This window comes from Apium graveolens, chromosome 6, assembly GCF_009905375.1.
Source record: "Apium graveolens cultivar Ventura chromosome 6, ASM990537v1, whole genome shotgun sequence".
In the NCBI taxonomy this organism is placed as follows: domain Eukaryota; kingdom Viridiplantae; phylum Streptophyta; class Magnoliopsida; order Apiales; family Apiaceae; genus Apium; species Apium graveolens.
This window is the reverse complement of record NC_133652.1, coordinates 50,565,783-50,585,987: the sequence shown is the minus strand read 5'-3', so window position 1 is coordinate 50,585,987 and position 20,205 is coordinate 50,565,783. Positions and strand designations below refer to the sequence as shown.

Sequence of the window (20,205 nt, the reverse complement as noted above, 5' to 3'; positions counted from 1 at the left end):
GCTTTGGTGCTTCAATTAGGGCTTTTAAACTTCAATTATTTATCTAATCGCTCTCTATCTCTTTGATTTCAGGTGTTCGTGTTTGTGCTTGCAGTTGAAGACATTATTTTAAGGTACTTTTTAATTAGGGATTTGTTTTATTTGAGTTTTGTGTGCTTGTGTGAGTGTGCAGTTGTGTAATTGTGTGTTTAGTTTCTCTTTCTCTCTCTCTCCCTCTCTCTCTCGGTCTCTCTCTCTGTCTGTCTCTCTCTGAATCTGTCTCTCTCTGTTTCTTTCTATCTCTCTATGTCTCTTTCTCTCTATCTATGTATTCGATTTGCTATAAAGAATGACATAAGATAAACATGTGTTTGATGTCTCTCATTGTCTGGGGTTTCAAATCACTTCTCACCAGGTCTCCTCTCTCTCTCTCTCACTCTCTCTCTCAAATCATCGTAGTTATGTAATGTTTATTAATTTATTTATTTTGAGCTGATTTAACATTATAAGTATTTGCGAATTATAGCCATCTGATGGAATAAGTAAGGTCGTATTTGGAGGACAAGTCACTAATGAGGAAGTTGTGAGCTTAATGGAGAGGTTTATATATATGTGTCTAATGGTTAAGCGTATCTCCGAATTAAAGCTGCATACGTGATGGGGTTTCAGGGTAGAAATCATTTCGATAAGATTTATCTTTATATATTTATTCACTTTTTTTAAACAAAAAAATTCTCATGTGCTGACTACATGAAAAATGTTTCCTTGGGTAAAAGCTTATGTTCAACTATGATCCCAGAATTTCCTGTTTGTTATTTATGTATAATCGTCTATATGCACCATGCTTATTAAACTAAAATCCAACATTTTGAATTTTGCTAATTTGTGCACCATTCGCTGAGTAGGTGTTAATTTGAACTTGCAACTTCTGTCATTGTACAATAATCTTTTGGTATGATAGTGTGCTTGAATATGCCATTTGTTTTTAGGCATAATTTGGAAGCGTAGAGTGTCGATTGGTCCAACATTTTTGTGACACTCTTTATGTCCTCTATTGACTTTTCTTTGGGTTTCTGTTGTGCAATAAGTATACTGGTCATCTTTGGTTGTAATACAGGAGTAAGGGTATTTTATTTGTTGCTATTGACCAAAGCAAGCCACTTTCTGATCAAGGTCCGTTTGACATTCTCCTACATAAGGTTAGTCAATGTTTGCAAGTCTAGTTGCACAATTGTTGGCTTTCCATTTGTTTATCTTTCATTGCATCTTTTGAGCAAAGTATCTCTTGTAGTTTTTGGTCAATAGTTATAATAATTGTATTATTTTCTCTATTATTTTTACAGCTGTCAGGAAAAGAATGGCGAAAAGCTCTCGAGGTTGGTTCATGAACTACTGCTCTTGTTCTCGTTCACTTATTCAGTAAGACCATTAGTACTTTGTAATCGATGATGTGACATAACTTGCAGCGCCTTATCTTTCCTCATGTTGTGAATCATTAAAAATTATGGTCATCAAACATCCAAAATCTTGTGGTCTATGCTGCTAAATAATATGATTCCATGTTTTGTTACAACGGTTTTATTTTTCCTGGGCACATCATCAATGCCTCTGTAAAGCTAAGCTGGAAGCAGCTAACTGTGTTGTTCTTTGCTACTGTTGGACCTTGATTTACATGTTCAGTTTAATAGAAATTACTTGTAAAGGATTTTGTGGTTTTCTTGAAAGGACCGCTAAGATGTACAATATTCATTCTAGATTAACATATAGGTCATATTAAAGTTCATTAGTAATTATATAATGAAATTTGTGGAAAAGTATATATAATTTCTTTTGGAAAGCCTAATTTTTATTTATAAGCCTAATTTTTATTTTTATTTATAAGCGGAAAAATTTAATTAAATTTTCAAAAATTGAAAATGTTTAATTTTTTGAATTTGAATGTGATCTGTGATAGAGTTGATCTATTTTTATTATTCGTGTCATGCGTTTGTTTATTCAAATGTTTTCGATTATCATTTTTCCAGAAGTGGTGTGTAATTAGTTTGATCTTCTCAGTTTGTGGAGACAATGAGAGATTTGCTCCTGGTTTCTTACGAGTTGGAGAAGTTCTGGGTGCAGGTGCGGGCAAGAGTGCTAGAGAGTCCTGGTTTCTTATTATTAGTGCAAGAGTACACTATCTAGTAAGCACTGTCATGATTCTCTATTGCGGGACTCACTGGTGATGGAAGTTTTTCTTTATTTCTTTTGTTTAATGCGTCGATGCTTTCTTATTTTAATTCAGACTCCTCTTTCTTAGTATATGTTAACAAGCTGCTGGTTTTCTTTAACCAGCTCAAATCTAATATTCCTCTTTCACACAAATTGAGTAATTTAAATTATGTAAGTTGTTAGTAAATTGTTAAGTTTCCTGGAAGTTGCTTTACCACAGTGTTACATTTACATATTGAATTTGGGTGAATGCTTTTTCTAACTTCATGATGACCCTCTTGTTGCGTTACTTTTATAGCTTCCTCTGTCAGACTATTATCATGAATGCTAAATTTGTATGCTGAGAGATGCTTTTTTACTATTTGTCTCATGTACAAACTATCATATTATAGGTATAAAGATGTTATTATTAATGAAGTCGTTTGTTTGTATTTTGGGATTTTGCTTATTTATATTTTCACATTCCCAATTAACTACCTTTTTCTGTCATCTTTCTTTAGGTTTGTGAAAATAGATGGTGGTAAAGGGTTTGACAGAGTAAGACAGACTAAAATTGGAAAGAAGTATTTCAAACTAAGCCATTTTGAGGAGGTATGACAGAACAGTTTATGATAATTTTCTTGTATCGATTTCGTGGTAAACATTACAATGCTTTAGTTGTGTCTTGTTCAAGTACATACTAAGTAGGTATGTTTCTAACTTCTTGTGAAACTAGAATAAAACAATGTGAAACTAGAATAAAACAAGTTCAAGTGTATTAATTCCAGGTTTTAACAGGAGTTCTTACAAAGTTTTAAGTTACCAGTTCTCCTAAAACCTCAGGGTGTTAGTAATTGGACTTACCAGGATCATATCCTGTATAATTAACACTAAGCTTTACTGCATGCCGAAGGGTATATTTTACTTTATAAAATTCAGTCCTCTAACATATCACTTATTTTTTTCCTCTGTTATATGTTATGTCTGACTTTAAGTTGATATTGACTGTGAGTGCTATTGTGTTGGTGTGTTCTAGCTAGAGCTCGATATTTCGAGTTTAATGTTATGTTCGATTTTGCCTTTCGGTATTTATGTGCTGGAATTTATATGCTTAATCTCGAGTTTACGTGTTGAGGGTAGTGTACTTTCTGCTGTAGCTCGATATTTCTAGAATTATTATATGCTCTAGTTTCTACTTTAAATTTAAAATGGACTAGGTCGTACTTCTTATGTAGAGGTCGAGATTAAGAATTAAGATTTATGTTTGATTTTGGAAAATTGAAGAAATTTAAGAATGTTTAGCTTCATTGCACTGGTGATGTAATTATAGTTGTTTTAGTGACGTAATTATTTGTTCTTAATACAGGTTAGTATATTGATGTGTCGATTAGTGCTTTTTGTTTGAGAGTAGGAAAAGGCAGAAATTTTTGACTAAATGGCTTTTTACGTCTTTTTTATTAATTTGTGTGCATGTGCAAAGTTTAAATTTTATCTTAAACCTAATAAATTTATGTAGGTACTTTGTTTAGTAAATTAGTATTTTATTGACTATTAGCGTCATTTCAAAAAACTGTAAATCAGTTATGTTCTTGCATATAATTCTCAATTTAGGATGCTGTTTTGTAGCAGTATAGATATTCAAATAACAATGATCAGAGAATAATTTTTTAATAAGTATTTTCTAGAGGCCTTTTGATATGGTATTCAAAATTTGCTGGTTCGATTTCTTTCTTGCAAATAACTTAGTTAATATTTCAGGGAACAAAGAAGACTTACAAGAGAAAGCTTCACGTGTATAAAAAGAGAAACGCCCGCATGGTCGAGTCGAGGAGAAAGTGAAGCAAATTTAAGCATTAGCTTCTAGTAGTATTTTTTAAAATTTATAATTTTGGGCTGTTGTTAAGTAAAAAATGTGAACTAGTTTATAGTTAGTTTGGACGTTTAATTTGGTTGTATATTTGGATGTTTAATGTTTGGGGTGGATGGATTATTTTACAGTTATGAAATTGTATAATTGGGATTTTTCAGTTTATATAATAAGCATTTCAATTTGTTTGTGCTAAAGTGTTACAATAGCCTCCTAAACTGTTACCATATTATGTTTAAAACGTTTTATTAGGATAGTTATAATGTTACAAGAGCTTTTCAATGTGATACATTAGGTTCTATGGGTCCACTTGCCACGTCATCAAGACAACTCAGCACTATGGGCCCTTCACTTGCCATGTTAGCTAGTGGGTCCCACTGTGGGGCCCATTTTTTAAAAACATTTCAAAACTCTAAGGTAACATAAAAAAACAAGTTACAACTGATCTCTCATTATGTTGCATTGGCAAGCTAAGGCAACATATAAACAAGTTAAAATACGAGGTTGCCTTAGGCACCAAAGATGTTACCTTAGACCCCTAAGGCAACATGGAAAAACCTATCTTTAAGAAAATGTTACCTTAGCTTAAAAGTGGGGCAAGAGCAACATATTTACCCCCAAATGTAACATTTTTTTGGTGTTACAGTAGGCATTTTATGGTGTAGTGGTAGTATACATCCTCGAGTGTTCTCTCTTCTCCATTTTTACACTGAAACGCAACTGTCCCCTTTCCGTTGATACTCACGGCTGACCCATCACCGAACTTAACTTTTCCAGACACACATTCATCCAATGTTTTGAACTTTCCACGTTGCCCAGTCATATGGTTACTAGCACCATTATCTAGGTACCATACTTGTGATTCCTTTTGGTCTTCGTTATTTGTCCGTAATTTTGGTACCACTGCCTCTTCCCTCAAGAACATGGCCAACTTCTCCGTTTATCCAACCTCAGCAATCAACAGGGCCGGCTCATCCTCTTGAATTCTTGAAAGTTTCGCCTCCCTTGACATGTCTCTTTCCTTCCTTGGTCTACGGCAATCCGCAGCAAAATGTCCATGTCCTTGACAATTAAAACATCTCACTCTACTTCTGTCCCGTACCCCACGAGTATTTCCTCCGCCTCGAGTCCCCTCTCTGTTACTCTTCTTTAACCATTCCTCTCGAGTTAATAACAGCTGCCCCTCGATGCTTTCTTTTCTTCTCCACTCTTCCTCTGTCAGTAGCAATTGTCCCTGGCCTTTCTCCATTGTTCCCCGTAACCTCTCCTCATGGGCCTTCAGAGAACCGACAACCTCTTCTACCGACATCTCTTCCAAATTCCCAAATTATTCGATAGCCGATGCAATTTGCAGAAACTTCGAAGGAACCGCTCTGAGCAATTTCTTGACCATATAGGCCTCATCTACTTTCTCTCCTAAAACTCGAATGTTGGTGACCAAACTGTTTAGTTTCAAATAAAACTCATCCAGTGGCTCATCTTCTTTCATACGCAAAGCTTCGAATTCACTCTTAAGGGTCTGTGCTCTGGCCGCTTTCACCTTATCTGCTCCCAAGAACATGGTTTTGACAGCCTTTCAAGCATCTTTGGATGTGTGTTTCTCTGAGATTGATAACAGCACATCCTCTGGAACCCCCTGGTAAATCACAGCAAGTGCACGTTTGTCCATTTTGTCATCTACAACAGTCTCAGGATTCTTAGGCTCGACTGCAACCCACACCCCGTGAGCTTGCATGAAGACCCTCATTTTCAGAGCCCATACCGTGTAATTTGTTTTTGTCAACAACGGATAACTCAGACCAAACGAACCCTCTTTACTCTTGCTCTTCCCCTCCATTCACTACACCATAAAATGCCTACTGTAACACCAAAAAAACGTTGCATTAGGGGGTAAATATGTTGCTTTTGCCCCACTTTTAAGCTAAGGTAACATTATCTTAAAGATAGGTTTTTCCATGTTGCCTTAGCGGTGTAAGGTAACATCTTTGGTTCCTAAGGCAACATCATGTTTTAACTTGTTTATATGTTGCCTTAGCTTGCTAATGCATCATAAAGAGAGATCAGTTGTAACTTGTTTTTTATGTTACCCTAGAGTTCTAAAGTGTTTTTAAAAAAGTGGGACCCACATTGGGCCCACAGTTATTACGTGGAATATGGGTCCCATTTTTTGTTATTGTAACATTTTATAAATCTAATGTAACACTTTGCTAATAAAAAAATGAAATTTTTTTGTTGATATTTATGCAATCCCAAAAACAAATTCATTAACCCAATGATCCATCCAACAATACCATTTCATAAAATCGATGTACAATTTAAATGTACTATTTCTAATACATCCCAAATTTCTTAATCTACTAAATACAAACATTACAAGTCTAATTTATGAGAATCACAATTAACTTAACTAATCTGGCAGCTATCTTTAGCAACACGGAAAAGAGAGAGCACATGTATCAGATTCTTAATTTGTGCTAACAAGTCAGGCTTCCATTTAACCCATTTTTGTAGAATCTTGTTGCTGCTCTGCCACGACACCATTCTGTACAAAAATGCACTAAAGAAATATTAAAGTATTTAGACCATGAATATTACCCAAAGCCAATAAAAGAATTACAATAAAGAGATACCAGACTTGCTTGTAATGAATAATGTATGTCAGGGAAGAAATAACACCATATGACCTCCATTTCCAGATAATTTTGAAAAGCAAGCTATGCCAGTATAATGTATACTAAATAATAGAAGTATTTATCTACTCAGAAGACATGTTGTTATGAATTCAGGTATCATGTTGTTATGAATTCAGAATTATTTGTCATACCAGTTATCCAGTAGCTTGCATAAAAATTGAATACACAAATTCTCGTGGTAGACAATGCTACTCATGAGAGTGAAAATAAGCAGCTGAAAGAAATTAGAAGCAATGATTGTCACCTGGTCTACTAGATAACTCATGGGCATGATTGTGCTGACTTTACTAATATATATACTAAACACAATCAAAACATTATTAAATTCTATATGTTGATAGTGTGCATCATCTTAGCAGACAAAATCAAGTTTATTCTTAATACATTTACATAGATGTGTGCTTACCAGCCAAACCAAAACCTTGTGCTTGCTCCAAGAATGGGATGTGTGGTTAGACACGAATGTATTCATTCTTCTCATTCTTTCATTGCTTGAAGTAGCTTCTGGGAATAAATTAAGAAATATATGAGAATGTTAAAATATGGGCTTATGATTAAAAAAAGAGTGAAGAATAATTGAATAATGCTTTTTCCATGGCCAGATCATAATATGAGAATAATATTCAATAATATTCAGGAGTATTGATGAAATGGTTAATAAGACTAAAGAGTAAATTATAAAAGGAGTGAAGTTTTGGGAATTTAGGAGAAAGGAAAACAATGCATTGAAGGCTAATTGGCTTGCACATATTAGAGTGAATGTTGAAACAGGAAGGTGTAAGAGTCCAATTGCATACAACATGCTGTCTGCGACCAAAAATACACCTAGAGAGATGTAAATTGATGCAAGGACTAGTTGGGAGGGTTGCTTCTTGCTGGTGAATCAATTTTCGATGGCAAGAAAAAAAGTGAAGGTAGGAGTACAGGAAAACATGCATTGAGAACCAATGTAGCCATCCACTTGCTATTTCCACCTTTGTCAAAGTATATTTTCCTAGTGAAGCCAGTGTGGTGATTGACTGAGAAGAGAGAAAAAAGACCGCAAAGATAACAACCTGGAACCACCATCTGCAACGTCGGAGCAAAGAGCCTGGTACTGCGTTTCTGATGTTTTGCATTTTCAGTTAAATTTGCTGCTTTAGTTTCCTGCACTGTGAATATAGTATATAAACACAAATCGATGATTAGAATCAGCAAGTAAAGAAAGAAAAACAGCACTATGAAATCATGGTAATTTAGTGATGCCGCTCATGGAGAAATTAAAATGGGGAGAAATTCTTTTCCAGTTTGGACGAATCTCTTCCTGATGTAGAAATCCTTACCTTATTTTTCGTATAGAGTTTGTTTTTATGGTTTCGAACCCTCTAAAGTCACACCAAGAATGACTTTCTTCCTTCTTCCCCTGGTGCCCTACTTGCTATGTTTAAAAGTTCTAATAACACCATCCAAATAATGGATATCCCAACATATTCCTGGTCCTCTTTGAGCAGTATTTAAGTTCATATTTCTGATCCTCTTTGAGCAATATTTAAGTTCATAATGTCTCACATCGATGGCAGAACACCCGTACAAGGGACAACACCCGACTTCTTGGGGGCGTTCACAATAATTTTGGTGAGACACTTTCAAATTCTTCCAGGGCATTTTGTTATTTTTGTGATTTGTTATAATAAAAAGAGATAATATCACTTTATGGAGATTAACATGTGTTTACTTCATGTAGATCGAGCAACAAATACACATGTAAATACCACTCTAAACAAATATAATGACTAAACTGAATCATGTTCAATACAATACATATATACACAGAAAGTAACAAACAAAAAAAATATACACACCTTATGCTTAGCAAATGAAGCATTATCACTACACAACTAAAGCAACTAAGAACAGTAAACTCCTTCTCTTTCATCGAACCATCCTCAATCGCTTCCAAAAAAGCTGGAATCCCACCTACCTCCACAATCTCACTCTTCCCACCCTCCGTCCCCGCCAAACTACTCAAAACCACCATTGCCTTCTCTGCCATTCCACTCCCTTGTTCCCCCACCATCTCAACCAACAACTTCATAACACCAGCATTTACCGCCCTCTCCTTATTCACTTTCACCAGCACAAGAAGAATGAGTGGAGGCTTTCTTCAGAGCTTTCCCATGAGTTCCAAAACTTCTACGATCTATTAATGTAAATCCCTAATTTTACCACAAACTACAAACCCTAATTGAATTTGGGAATGAAAAGTCCCAATTGAAACCAATTGAAAACAAAAATAGAAGAGTGAGTGTAGATTAACATAAGAGTTCGAAAATTTAAGAGAAAATGAGTATTTAAGAGAAAATAGAAGATTTGATTGAAAGGGAGAAAAGCCCCAGAGTTGGGAGAAATAGTCTGTGAGAGAGGAGAGGGTGGGAGGGAGTATGGAAGTGTCTGAACTCTGAAAATGTGGGCTGTCTTTTAGACCAAAATTTTGGCGGCTGTTTAAAAAAATTGGGGGCTTTTAAAATTTTAGTGACTACAAATTTACATACAATATTTGATATATTATTATTACTAATATTATAATTTAAGTTATTTTAAGAAAGAGCAATAATTATATATATTTTTCACTTTTAAAAATTCTTAAATTTCCAATATTATAATATTATATATATATATATTTAAATGATTATTACTTTTGAAATGATTATTTTGATTTTTTTTAAAAAATTTCTGAATAAAATATCCATGTATCATATATCTCATTATTTAAATTTTAATATCACTTTAAATTTTTATAATGAATTAAAATTAATATTTAATCGCTTAAGAAAATATAGAGTATTTATATTTTAATACTCTAAGGTAACACTTTGACAAATATCTTGGAAGTTGTAACACTTTGCAGCTAATGCAACACCTTGTCTTTGGCTAAGATAACATAAAAAATATAATGTTAAATTAGCTCATAACTACCCTATCTAAGGTAACATATTACGTAACATTCTTTCGGGAGGGGGTTGGGGTAGGCCATCTATGGCGTAGTGATTCGAACCTGTTAAAGCTCTGATACCAAGTATAGTATCTGAACACAATACGCACGCACACTCTTATGTGTATAACACAGTGAGGAAGTAAACCACAATACTTCTTATTAAACCAAAACAACGTACAAGAGAATAAATAGAGAACACAACAGAAAATAGAACCTATAAAATATGATCTGCTCAACAACTATTGCTTATCTAGTTAACTACTCCTACTAAACCTCTTCTGATTTTATTCAGTCCCTACTCAGAAGGCCTATTCCATTTTCACTCCTAACGACTTAACAAACTAATTAGATAAAACAAGCTAAGACATGTTAAGATTAAATATAACACCCAACATCGATACCCACTCTTCCCATTCATCAACAACGAGCAAAAGAATTTGAACCCGAGGAGGCATCATATAAGCCACGGCGGACCAACTCATGACATTCGCGCAATTGGTTTAACTAGATAGATACACAGAGACGGAGGCAGGGTGGCCGGCGGGTGCGGCCGCCACCCCAAACTCAGGTATAATAATTAGTATTAAAATTTATGAAAAAAATTATATTAAGTAGCAAAAACAAATTATTTTCAATTTTCGCCCTCTCAAAAATATATAAATTTTATAAATTTAGTACTAAAATTAATGATGTTTATAATATATATAAATTTGGATTCACGAATTTAAGTATATTATGTACATTAAAGTTGTTAAAAATAATATTTATTTATTTATTTAATATATAATAAATTAAAAATACTCCGAAAAAAATTCGGCACCCCAACCACGGATTTCTGGCTCCGTCCCTGTTGATACGGCAACAAAGTGAAGCGATTTATCATGTATGTATGTGTATAATATAGTTAATCAGTATGTTCTTGTACGTGCACAAAAAATGTACTTGAAGAATTACAACATTTCTTTGATTAGAGTTAGAAGTTACATGTATATATACACTACAATAAAAGCGGTTAAATTCAACCGATAGTATTCGGTTGAATTTAGCATAAGACCAACCGGATCCGGTTGAATTTAGTATAAATCAAGCGCAACCAGTCGGTTGTAAATAAGGCCGTTGAAATTAGCATTCCGGTTGAATTTATGATTATATTCATCCAGTTTTGGTTGAGTTTGTTGACACTATTTTTAACCACTTTCCGTTGAAGTTAACTTTACACATTTCAAAAAAAAAATTAAATTTTTAATTTGAATTTCACTAAAAAAAAAAATCCCGCCAAAATTACTAAAAACAACCGAAAAAAATTTGAATTTATTTTTTTAAAACCCAACCGGTTTTGGTTGATTCGTAAACTAGTCCATTTTTCTGTATATTAATTTCAAACAAATTTTGTTGAATATAGATTTCATTAATAACCGGAAGTGGTTGATTAATTCTGATTATGTCTGTTAAATACAACCAGATCTTGTTGAACTTAATGGGCAATTGGTATTTATTTTCAACCACTAACAGTTGAATTTTAAAATACAATATTGTAAAATAATTTTCCAATAAGCTTCCTCATAAGCTACCTCCCGTAAAATTCTTTAGATATATAACTATTAATAAAAAAACAACAAATGAGAGAATCCAAACTGAAATGTATACATAAACAAGCATTAGTTCAAAGTCTTCATGCCTAATGCAAAATATGTAACTTGAGATCGTAAAACATAGGCCAAATTTTAAAGTTTGAGACCAAACTAACACATACAAGTTCTTAGACAAAATAATCATAAGCTAGGATCTTTAGCTAAAGTGGGAAGCGATATTCCAAGTCATCTATATGAACATCATTGTCATCTTCGTCCACCTCCATATGATCTGAGGGTGTATCCTGTGGTTAAGAATAAAAATTTGATTAGACTACACTGTCAAAACAATATACAAACAACTTTTGATCATTTAACAAAATTACTTAAGAGTTACTTGTACTAAGTTTTTAATTAATAAATTCAGAGAATGATCAAACAAATTGAAGAGTATGCTAAAACCAGTCACTTGTACTAAGGTTTTAAATAAATTCAGGGAATGATCTCTACTTTGAAGCACCTAACAGTCCTGAAACCGCGGACCAGCCCTTGTATTATAGGTCTTTTTTTGGGTAAATGAGGTCAAGCCTTGTAAAATAAACTAAAGGAGACAAGAATATACACGGGGATCCTTTTCAAAAAACTTATGGAAAAAATCTCTAAAAAGAATTAAGAAAAGTATCAAAATAAAATAAAAAGAAGATAAAACAAAACACCCAAGCCCATCTAGAAATCCTAACAAAGGAAAACTGGGCAAGACCAACAGGCCCACAAAACAAAACCAAGGAAAAGACCCTACTGGCCCAAACCAAACACAAAGAGCCCCACAACCAAAATCTCCAGCCTGCCAAACAACCAGAGAAGCAAAAAACCACAGAAAATCTGCAAGCACCCCAAATAAGAATAAAAATGCACATCAAATGCACTTGAAATTCTAGCCCAGATTTAAGCAAACCAACATGAGCAAAAAAATAGAAAATCCAGAACTTTGAACACTCCATAAACAAAAATAAACACCAGACCCCACACAAGCAATCACCACTCCAAATTAAGGAAGAAACTACAGCAAAATCCCAGACAAAATCAGCTTCTAAATCCTTTCTATCAAAAACCCAGACCCCTGCAATACCACTTTGCAAAAAAACATGTTGCAACACTTCAGCACATCTGAAAAACCAAACATAAGAAACAGGCCTACAACACATCATAACCAACCATCCAGACCTAACAAAACTAGATGAAAAAACACTGGAAATTCAACCAGAGCCCAGCAAACCAAAGCAGCTGATACTCCACCTAAAAAAATACCTTGACTTAAATAAAAAATTTGGTACAACACTAATGGAAAAAAAGTCAGGTCTAGATAACATCAGATAAATGAGATTAATTGGAAAAATAATCAGTTCTAGATAGCATAATAATAATAATTTATATTATTACCTCTATAATAGTCTTTTTATAATGCTCACAAAGAGGAGAAGTCATGTGTGATGTTATTTGAATGTACTCTTCCCATAAAATTTTAGAAGTGAGATTATCTCTGTTTGGATAAGCACGAGCAGCCAATTTCTGCACATCTTCATCAAGTTTAGCACGTGTAACCTCGATCTCGTCTATTGCTTCAACCATATTAGTCATATCTGTCAGGACCTTCCCGATAATAGAATATGCAGACTGTGGAATGCGCTCTGGGATGCAGACCAGAGAAGACTGAGAAGTGGTATATTGGAAACTTCATCAATTCCAACAAGCTCCGTGAGGGTATGGCGTGGGAACATTTTAACTTTTCCCTTCTTTGGTGGACAAACCTCCAGCAATAGTTCAACATCACGTTTCCTTTGGTTGGCTAGAGATAGTGTTGCATCCTGAGAATTCCCCTCTTCTGTTGCACGCTCCACGATCTCCTAAATTACATAAGAACCAAGGATATACGACTCAATTATTTAACACAATATTTCCCTTAATGCAAATCAGAAAAATTAAAATTTTAGGCTACTTTATGCTTAAACATGTAAATAGACCGGGATGTTGATATATCGATAAAAATCAAGAAAGCAAAAAAACACAAAAAAGTAAAATTTCAAAATCTATTAATCTGCGGTCTCAGTTGTTGAACCTGATAATTTTAGCAATGGAAGTGAATGTACAAGTGAATGGATTTAATAATTTCATATGCCATAAGTTACAAATTATCAATAGAAAGGCAAAAATATAGCTGATGTATTTAAAAAGATAGTGGTAGTATTTATGCCCACAATTCCCTGAGAGTACAATGTCAATAAAAACAGGGAGCAACGGTACAGAGGTAGTATTTAGAACTCAACTCTAAAATTCAAGAGTGCAGTAGTAAAAATAAATAAGTCTATTGTATATGATGTCTTGGTAAAAAATAGTACTAGCACAAAGTAATCCAAAAGAGTAGCAAATTTTTTCCAATTAAATTTAAATGAACATAAGTAAAATCTAGTATGGAACAATACTGCAAATTCATGAAAATGCAACACATAAAGACGTATTAACCATACACACATATATAGCTCACTATTGAAGGGTTTTTAGCACATAAACGCAATAAAAATGTAAATTTAAATCTTAAAAAAAATGGAACCCTCCGCAGGATCCATGCGAAAAATAATATTTAATTCGTAGTTCAGTATGTTTACCTTAAGAAGCTTTACGTTAATGGAAAGATGGAGGTCTTTAATGGCGATCCAAAAATGATGAACGGAGATCCTTGGCAGCTGTTGTGAAGCACTCCACCAGTATCCACCAAGAAAATGATGTAATGAAGGAGGAGGAGATGGAGATAATTAGGGTTTTGTAAATCTTTTTGGTTGAGGCAAAAATAGGGTCTATAATAGTATATTTATAGGCAAAATTTTTAGCTGAAAATTTTCCCATAAAATATTATTATTATTAACCCTTTATTATTCTCACTAATAATTAAAACACCTTTTAATTATTAATCCTTTTTCTAAATACTTTAGAAATAATTCTATTACTTGATTTAATTTCCAAAAATTAAATTCTTAATTAATAATATTAAGAACTTTTTTTAATTAATTTATAATCAATTAAATCTCATTTAATCAATTATTAAATTTGCCAATAAATTATTTATTTCATAAATAAATAATTATCAGCCATTATTAATTAATTTCTCCACCATTAAATCATTCTCTTTTATGGTGTGACCCTGTAGGTTCAATATTAAGCCGGTAGTAGAACTAAATAATAATAAAACTATTTTATCATTATTTATATAAATTCTCTAATTCATTAAATATGATTAATTAATTAATCATATTTATTCTGCATCGTGAGGGATACTTCTCAGCATATCGCGACTATCCGGATATTACGAATTCACTGCTTAGAATACCAAGAATCTATTCAGTGAGTAGTTACCGTACAATCAATTCCTACTACCCTGCAATGTCACGATTAAATACAAGGCATGGAACTTGTATCAAGCCTATCTTATTTAATAACTTGCTTTCCCATTCACTATGCTTAGTTCTATTTAATGTAAATTAGAAACTCCTTTCTAATTTCATTCACTCTCGCCAGAGATTCTTGAACTAACATAAGTGGATCAGCATTGAACATTCTCTTCCTACACTGGAAGGGGTAGATCCTTTATTGATCATACACTATCTTCGTGTACAAATTCATATACCCAGTAGAGCCCTTATAATTGTCCCTTGAGACTAAGAACTAAACCAAAGCATAGTTCAGTGTACACAAGATGACTATGATGACCTCAAGTCTAAGGATACATGTACAACTATCACTATGTGAACAACTGCTGACACGTGAGTGAACTCCATCAGTTGTTCAGCTGTATGAGTCATGTTCAGTGAACTTATTCTATAATAAGCACCTACATACTAGCTATAGTGTCACCACACAAATGTCTATGAGAACAGACATCCTTCATAATGAAGCAAGCATAGTATGTACCGATCTTTGCGGATTATTAATTACCAGTTAGTAATCCTACGACCAGGAACTATTTAAGTTTAGAGTTATCATCTTTTAGGTCTCATTATTATGATCTCATCACAATCCATAAAAAGCTTTACTCTAAACTGTGGTATATCTTATTTAAACATTTAAATAGATAGAGCCTGCAATAAAAATAAAACAAGTCTTTTATTAATATCAATGAAATCAAAACAGATTACATAAAAGTTATTCCTAAATCCTCATACATGATTGGACTTGGTACATATCTCTTTCAATCTCCCACTTGTACTAAAGCCAATCACTCTGGTAACTAATACCCATCTTGTCTTTATGACGATCAAAGTGACTCTGAGAAAGTGGCTTTGTGAGTGGGTCTTTTACGTTGTTATGTGTGTCAACTTTCTCGACGTTGACATCTCCTCTATTTTCAACTCAGATTCACCACCAAAAACAAGAAAATTTCCTGAGTCCTTCGCAAGTACTTAAGGATGTTTTTCACTGCTTTCCAGTGGTCTTCACCTGGATTGGACTGATATCTGCTCGTCACACTAATTGAATAAGCAACATCAGGCCTTGTACACAACATCACGTATATGATAGATCCTATTGCTGAAGCATAAGGAATCTTACTCATACGCTCTCTTTCCTCAGGTGTCTTAGGAGATATTTTTTCGGAAAGGGACACTCCATGGCTCATCGGTATGAGACCTCTTTTGGAGTTTTCCATGCTAAACCTTTTAAGCACTTTCTGGATGTATATACCCTGGGTAAGACCTATCATTCTTCTAGATCTATCTCTATAGATCTTCATACCGAGAATGTAGGATGCTTCTCCCAAGTTCTTCATGGTGAAGTTCTTTGATAGCCATACTTTGACTGATTATAGCATCGGTATATCATTTCCTCTAAGAAGTATGTCATCCACATACAATACAAGAAATGTCACCGCGCTCTCACTAACCTTCTTGTAGACACATGGTTCATCTATGTTTTTTGATAAAACCAAACTCTTTGATTGTCTCATCAAAACGGATGTTCCATCTACGAGAAGTTTGCCTTAAACCATATATGATTCGCAGCAGCTTACACACTAGGTGTTCATTTCCCTTGGAAATAAAACCCTCTGGTTGTGTCATATACACTTCCTCCTCAAGTTCCCCAATGAGGAAGGCCGTTTTCACGTCCATTTTCCAGATCTCATAGTCGTAGTAAGCAGCAATCGCAAGCAAAATCCGAATTATTTTAACAGGGCTACAGGCGAAAAAGTTTCATCAAAGTCAATCCCTTGCCTTTGTTTGAATCCTTTTGCCACGAGCCTGGCCTTATAGGTCTCCACCTGGCCATCTGCTCCAATCTTTCTTTTGTATACCCACTTGCACCCAATAGGCTTAACACCTTCAGGCGCCTCAACCAGAGTCCATACTTGGTTGGTATACATAGATTCCATTTTGGATTTCATGGCACTATGCCATTTCTCTGAGTCAACACTACTCATAGCCTCATTATAGGTCACAGGGTCGTCATCATCAATGATTGACAACTCATTGGCATTCTTAATGACAAGGCCATAATACCTCTCAGTTTGGCGAGACACTCTCCCTGTCCTATGAATGGGCTGTTCCACAGAAGGTTGTTCAGTCTGAACAGGTGTTTCCACTTGATCCGTAGTAGTTTGTGCTTCTTGAACTTCATCAAGTTCAATTTTGCTCCCACTGTTTCCTTCAAGGATAAACTCCTTTTCCAAGAAGGTAGCATGTCTGGAGACAAACATCCGATGATCGGTGTAAAAGTAATACCCCAAAGTCTCTTTAGGATATCCCACAAAATTACATTTTACGGATCGAGATTCCAGCTAATCTGGGTCAATTTTCTTGACATAAGCTGGACATCTCCAAATCTTAACGTGTTTAAGACTCGGTTTCCTTTCTTTCCATATCTCATATGGTGTTTGAGGAACAGATTTGGAAGGCACCTTATTCAGTAAATATGCTGAGGTTTCCAATGCATAACCCCGTAGGAATACTGGAAGATTCGCATAGCTCATCATGGACCGAACCATGTCTAACAAAGTTTGATTTCTCCTTTCAGATACTCCATTTAACTGTGGAGTATATGGAGGAGTCCACTGGGAGATTATACCATTTTCTTTGAGATAATCTAAAAACTCTCCATTCAAGTATTCACCACCTCGATCTGATCGAAGAGTTATAATACTGTGTTTGGTTTGTTTCTCCACTTCATGTTTATATTCTTTGAACTTTTCAAAGGCTTCAGACTTGTGTTTCATGAAATACACATATCCGAATCTAGACATATCATCTATGAAAGTAATGAAGTACGAAAATCCACCCATGGCTTGCGTAGACATTTGTCCACATACATCTGTGTGTACCAATCCTAGCAAATCTGCAGCCCTCTCTCCATGTCCACTAAATGGAGATTTGGTCATTTTACCCAATAGACAAGACTCGCATGTAGGATATGATTCAAAATTAAAGGGGTCAAGTAACCCTTCCTTATGCAATATCCGCAGTCTATTTTCACTAATATGACCTAGCCTACAGTGCCATAAATAGGTCAGATTTTCATCATCTTATTTTCTTTTATTAGTTTTTTCAATCTGAAGTAAATCATGCTCTACGTCACATACATACAGACCATTATTTAAAATGCCACGTCCAAAAAGAACATTATCTCTAAGGATAGAACATTCATTATTCTTAATAATAAATGAAAAACCATCGACATCCAACATAGGAATAGAAACAATATTCCTCACAATAGAGGGAACGTAATAATAATTATTCAAAATAATAGTCTTGCCCGTAGGCATATGTAAACTAAATGATCCTACAGATATGGCCGCAACCCTTGCTCCATTTCCCATACGTAGAATCACCTCATCTTTTTCAAGAGTCCTACTTCCCTTTAGTCCTTGCAACGAATTGCAAATATGAGAACCACAGGCGGTATCTAATACCCAAGTAGAAAATGGACCTAGTGACATATTAACTTCGATCATGAACATGCCTGAATCAGAAGCGGTAGTCTTACTACCCTTCTTCTTCTTCAATTCTGCAAGGTAAACCTTGTAGTTCCTCTTCCAGTGCCCCAACTTGTTACAGTGAAAACAAACAGCTAAATTAGGACCAGTCAACTTGTGAGCATCTAGTATGCTCCGGAGTGATAGTGCAGAAGACATGACGAATATAGTAAATCTGTAAATGATAAACACATAACAACACTTAGCAAATATTCAATTTCATTTCAAAATACTATATGAATCGGGACTTTATTCATAAGTGTCTCCCACTAGTTTATCTAATTTTTTTCAACCCCCTAAGTGAAAATTAAGCATTCATAATGCTAGTGGGAATAGGGATCATACATTCCATTATACAACCTCGTCTGTGACACAAAACGTCATGTGATGTTCAATAGGCAGACAACTCTTGTCAATTACATCTTATGTTATTCCCTAATATTAGTTTAGCCTCTTGAATAATTGAGTCACGGCTGTGGCACGACAAACTCAATATTCTAAGTCAAGTTTAACCCAACATTTCGTACAATTGAATCAGTCTCCAACGGCCCACGGCTGTAGCACGTACCGACCTTTAGATTCTAATTCAATGTACACATCTCTATGTAATAGACAAGTATTTCTTATTTCGAAATCAAAGCCCTCGGCTCTAGCACGAAACGACAATGATTTAAAAATAAGAACCACTTTCTACCATGTTGGAAGGCTATGACCGACACAAGCCCGTTATGTCATTGGCCAATTACTACTTGATATTATTTAATTTTAGAGGGATTATATTACATTACAATCATAATCATATTATGAAGAGATTCTTCCTTTTAAATTAAATATTTCAAATCAATAATCGATAATCAAATGATTCCCAGATCGGGTGGAGCATTGTCAAATGGCGTCACTTAATAACCCTTTCTTACAGATAGAAATCTGTTGTTGACAGAATCATCCTTTCTCTCAATATTGAAAATTCATATTCAATTACGTGTTTCATAAACACAAGAATCTCATGATCGTATTCATATTATTTATTGTTAAGGCAAGAAACGATTCCTATTCTAGATTTTCTAGAGCACGCCTTATATTGATTTAAGTTCACCTAAATATATCATCGCATGGTAAACATAGGCATATATCTCATATATAAAATTAAATAAACAAGTAAATGTAAAGTGTAATAAAGTAAATTTGTTTGGTTATGGCCCCATCCTATGTGATCTTTATCAAGCTCATGATAAAGATCAAGGTCAATCTAATATGGTGATGGAAATAAATACAACTACTTATTACATAAGTCTTCTTCTTTGTTTAGACTTCTTGTATGCCTCATCTTCTTCTTTGTATCACCTCCATTGGATAGCCTTCTTGAGTCTTCAATTACATTACATGATTGAAAGTAAAACTAATCTAATGAACTTACAAGAATAACTCGAGTTACATTCGAGATTTATGATTACAAAGATTGATGACATGCAAGTCGTATTTAAAATCAAAACCAAAACCATTACACTAAGGTCGAAAGGCCATAACCATCCACCATGCTCATACAACACATAAAAAGCATGTTAAAACATATAATCTGATCTTAACATATCATATTATCCATGATCTAATCATAAAAAGAAAATATGACAAAAATTAGAAAAATCAGAATCAAATCATAAAAACAAGAATCACTGTTTACGGGAAGTAAACGACCTCAAACGCCTTACAGACGCTCGTTTACCTATGGAATAGGGTATTCGTCTGCGTAAATCGGACACCAGACCCAGATTTCAGCAAATCTGCAGCAGCCAATTCAGAATCAGTATATATATAGATTACATAATCATCTTATGATTATACAACTCACATGAATATCATATATTCAAAACCGTACATATATAAGCATATTATATCAACATCAAATCATGGCGAATCACGTA

General features: G+C 34.3%; 1 long non-coding RNA gene across 1 annotated transcript; it reads left to right on the top strand.

The window, feature by feature from the left end:
• The first annotated feature begins 868 nt into the window (after nucleotides 1–868).
• On the top strand, nucleotides 869–2,779 carry LOC141664234 (uncharacterized). Its single transcript, XR_012551895.1, has 4 exons — nucleotides 869–1,178; nucleotides 1,323–1,355; nucleotides 2,035–2,097; nucleotides 2,688–2,779. It is a non-coding gene; the product is annotated as an uncharacterized LOC141664234 (long non-coding RNA).
• The last annotated feature ends 17,426 nt before the right edge of the window (nucleotides 2,780–20,205 follow it).